This window comes from Choloepus didactylus, chromosome 1 (genome assembly GCF_015220235.1).
Source record: "Choloepus didactylus isolate mChoDid1 chromosome 1, mChoDid1.pri, whole genome shotgun sequence".
Taxonomy (NCBI): domain Eukaryota; kingdom Metazoa; phylum Chordata; class Mammalia; order Pilosa; family Megalonychidae; genus Choloepus; species Choloepus didactylus.
The window spans coordinates 34602369-34607495 of NC_051307.1; positions in this window are offsets into that span (position 1 = coordinate 34602369).

Below are 5127 nucleotides of genomic sequence, written 5' to 3' on the forward strand. Positions count from 1 at the left end.
AATGTAGCTTATGAGGGGTGACAATGGGATTGGGAATGCCATAAGGACCAAACTCCACTTTGTCTAGTTTATGGATGGATGTGTAGAAAAGTAGGGGAAGGAAACAAACAGACAAAGGTACCCAGTGTTCTTTTTTACTTCAATTGCTCTTTTTCACTCTAATTATTATTCTTGTTATTTTTGTGTGTGTGCTAATGAAGGTGTCAGGGATTGATTTAGGTGATGAATGTACAACTATGTAATGGTACTGTAAACAATCGAAAGTACGATTTGTTTTGTATGACTGCGTGGTATGTGAATATATCTCAATAAAATGATGATTAAAAAAAAAAAAAAAAAAGGGGTGTCTATATAGTGTATAAGAATATGCTCCAGAGTGGACTCTCAACTCCATTGACATACCTTAGCCACTGGAACCTTATTTTGTTTCATCATTCTTCCCTTTTGATCAAGAAGATTTTCTCAGTCCAGCAGTGCTGGGTCCAGGCTCATCCCAGGAGTCTTTCCCACATTTGCCAGGGGGAGTCACACCTCTGGGTGTCATGTCGCACGTAGTGGGGAGGGCAGTGAGTTCACCTGCCGAGTGGGCTTAGAGAGAGGGGGCCACATCTGAGCAACTAAGAGGCTCTCTGGGGGAGACTTCAAAGCTTGAGTTTTAAAACTCCAAGGTGTCTCAAGTTTTTATATGCTACCTTATATTTCCATAATGTTCTATATTTTAAAAAATATGTTTACCTAATTATCATACTTGTTCTTAAAGGAAATGTTATAAACAATGTAGGAAAGACATTGTTATATTGATCTTACAAAACAGGAAATTTAGAATTTAGAAACTTACTTGGGACCTTTTTAATAAGTTATTTCAGTTAGGTATGCCCCAGGAGGGTCTTAATCCTTTTTATGAGAGAAGACAGAGAGAAGACACAGAAAGTCAATCAAGAATTTGGTGACAGAGTTCTGAATTGCAGGTCAGGGTCTGAAATGCTCAAAATAAAATTAACTTTATATATGTTTCCTCTAAAGTTTCATGCATCTAGGAGATGAACAATCATGAACAAATGATTGGTGTGCATTTAATTGGGTGTTAAAATCTTCACAAACTTTTCTTTGTATCTTTAGTTGGCTTACCTGTGAAACACTTTGGCTTTCATCTCTTACTAGAAGTTATTCTTTCTACGTCAATTTGAAATATATAATGGCTGCTAGTGACATCTTCAGCAGTACTTCAAGTGACCAAAATGTTATCATTCTACCTTTTCCATGATCTATTCTCATTTATGTTCTAAACATGTGACTCTATTCTCAAAAGCCTATAGTCGGTCCCAAGTGATTTTGAAAGCAAATGAAGATTTGTAGTAATAGACTTCGAGACCTACCTAATTGACCTTCCTTTATCACAAAAGGCTGTAATTTTTCTCCCAAACAGTTTTCTACTCCACTCAGGAGAGACTGCCTACTTTCCTGCAATCATGACTCACCACAGCTGGATGTGACAATGTTAATTCGTCCTTCCTAAGAACTGTCTCCGGGGACTTCAGTCTTCTCAAATGTCTCAAGTTTGGTAGCTAAAATGGACTCAGTTAAGTTACCTCTTCACAAACTGAAAGTGCTGTAGAATCAAGGATCAGAAAGGATGGCCTGAGGGCCTTTCTTTATTAGGAGGCAGGTTTGGGAATTAATACATATTTTTGATTACCCTTCTCAACCTTTTATTTATCACTGAATCCTTCATTATTCCCTCATTTTTAACCTCATCAGTCAGAGACTGAATACAGAGAAGAACATAAAGGAAAATAGTAAAAAATAACTGCTAGCACTTGACAATTGCTTCAGATAATGCCAGGGCTCTTTACCTACTTTTTCCCTAATCACCACAATAATTATAGTAGGAAGCGATGGTTATCCCCTGTGATAGTTTGAAGCTATATGGACCCCAGAAAGGATCATGCTCTTTCAGTCCATTCTTGTGGTAATAGACTATTGAGGGTGGGATCTTTTGAATAGGTTATTTCAGTTGTGGTATGCCCCAGGTGGATCTTAATCCTCTTTATAAGAGGATAAAAGACAGGGAGAGGACACAGAAAAAAACCCCAGAGAAGCTAAGAGACACAATTCTGAGAAGCAAACAGAGAAGCTAAAAGAGAGAAAAGCCAGAGAAGCTGAGAGACAAGTACACACAAGGAAGCTCAGAGAGGAAGTTACTGAAGCCAAAATCTAGAAGCAATGAGAGAAAGGAGAGACCATGTGCCTGGCCATGTGACAGAGGAGTTGATGATTATCACCAGTAGCTGGTCTTTGGGGAGAAGGTATCCTTCTGTTGATGCCTTGATGTGGACATTTTTACAGTCTAAGAACTGTTAACTTGTAAGGTGATGTGTATAGCTCCCAAACTGATAAAGGGTGGACTGTGATGGTTAGGTTCATGTGTTGACTTGGCCAGGTAGTGGTGCCCAGTTGTTTGGTCAAGCAAGCACTGACCTGTTACTGTGAGGATATTTCATGGACTTAAATCACCATTAAGTTGATTGCATCTCTGGCTGATTACATCTACAATCAACTAAGGAGATTGCCTTCAGCAATGAGAGGAATCTTCTCATCCAGTCAGTTGGAGGCCTTAAAAGAAGAACTGAGGATCTAAGCAGTCAGAGAGAAGAATTTCTTTCTTTACTTCAGTCATCCAGTTTCTTCTGGGGAATTTACTATCACCTTCATTGACATTCCCAACCTGTGGCTTCCCCTGGGGAATTCAACTTCACCTTCATCAAGTTTACAACTTGCAACCTGCCTTACAGAGTTTGGATTTGCCAATCCCCCGGCCATGTGAGCCAATTCCTATAATGAATCTCTTAATATTTCATATCTATCCATTGGTTCTGTTTCTCTGGAGAACCCTGACTAATACAGAGGGTAAGTTCTGTTAACTGGAAGTCTGTTTGGCAGAGCATCAAGACAAGTTGAGGAAGCAAGTTGAGGAGAAGAACTGATTTGGTTGCAACCACCTCCTACCCCACCCACAGATATAGCTGATGATGGATAAGAACCAACATGTCCACAGGGATTTTTTCTGTGGGGTGTGTTTTGCAAAACCTGTTCTCCATCTTCCCTATGAAAATTCCAGTAATATTTACATATTCACCAATGTTTTTGTGTGAGAGGATTCTTTAGGGAATCAAAGACATGCTGAGTTCATGTGTCCTGGTAGTCATGAGGCAGGGGACAAACACAATGACAGCTGATGTGGGCACTGTGTTCCTCCTACTCCCCCAAATCAGGGTACCTCTGAAATCTGTATTACCTTGCAAAAAAGTTTGAAATATTTTTGACATAATCCTAATAACTATATAACAGATCCATCTTATAATTCAGTTAGGAAGAGACCAATAAGAAAATATAAGGGCAAAGGCAATTGAAAAAATAAAAAATAAAAATTGTTATGGGTTGAGTCATCTCCTACAGCCTGAACCCTGGTCCTGTGAATGTGGACACATTTGAAAAAAAAGTTTGGAAATATTATAGTTAAGGTTAGACCAAACTGAATCAGAGCAGGCCTTACCCCAATAAGACTGTAATCCTTATAAGCAGAGGAAATTTCAGCATAGGAGATGGAAGGAGACAGATGGCCATGTGATTGAGGCAGAGGTTGAGTGATGGATTGCCAGCCATCTACCACCAGAATGCTACAGACTTTGGAAAAAGCATGATCCTGCCAGCACCTTGACTTTGGACTTTCTAGCCTTCAAAACTGTGAGACAATAAATTCCTTTTGTGTAAATCAACCAGTCTGTGGTACTTTGTTACAGCAGTACTAGCAAACTAAGACTTAAGTGGCCAATAAACATAGAGAAAGCATACAACATAATTAATAATCAAGATAAAGCACATCAGGAGAATAAGAGAGGTATAAATTATCAACAATCAGATTGAAAATATCTATCATCTATATCTTATTCATCTATCTATTTATCTTCCCTCTGAAAATAATCCCTAAATAATGGAAAAACTTTGAGAAAAAGAGATATTGTACATTGACGGTGGGATATAAATTGATACCATTCCTTATGGGGCAATTTAGAATTTTATTTATTTTTTTTAAATGTTCATTAAAACCTTTGACCTATTAATTACAATTTTGAGAATTTACTCTAAAAAATAATCAGACACATGCACAAAAATGTATGTAAAAGGATTTTTATGTTTATATAATAATAGTGGTAATGAGTTGCTTATAATGATAAAAGTTGGAAAGGACTCCAACAATCAACCATATGGCATTTGTTAAATATCTTATCGTACAACCACTTAAGAGAATACTATACACCCATTAATAATGATGTAGTAGATATTTATTTACTGACATGGAGAGGCTTTCATTCTCTATTGTTAAGTGAAAAAGGCAATTTATGCAATAAAATATAATTTATGATCTCATTTTAAGAAAAATTTCTCTGTGTGTATGAGAATCTATACTGTATATATATGTATAAAAATGCATACACATATAGTCTACAAGTGTTTATGTATTTAGGTATTAGAATTGTGGGTGATTGTGATGATTTTTTGATTCTCTTTGTTTTCTAATTTTTAATGAAATAAAAATGATTAACTTGTATGCTGCTGATGATAGAGAAAGCAAGTTGCATTGCAACCATGAGACCTTAAGTCTCTAATATTTTCTTATGCCCTGAAAATTATTTGTGTTGTGTTGTCACTTCACTCTAGTTCCTAACTTTATACCTACTCATTTAAAATAAGCAACAGCTTCTCTCCCTTTCCTTCAGGGAGCTAACATCTTTCCTTGTATTTTTTTTGGCATGAAAAATCTGCAAAGAGGGTGGTGTTTACAGGTAAGAATGTTACTATTTTGGCTCCTGTTCTAACACAGTCACCCTAGGCAAATTTATTTAACTGAGAACTTTCTCAGTGTGTGTATTTAACATTCTGAGAAGTGATCTAGTAAAACAAAAGAAGAGCTAGATGAGAGGTCCTGGGAAGGTATGCATATATGCTTTCAGACAGAAGACCTAAAACCAAGCCACTAAGCATAACAATAAGATCATTCTTCTTACTACATTTCTATGTATATTACAATTCAAATCAATGTTTGGAGACAATCTCGGAGTTTAAACA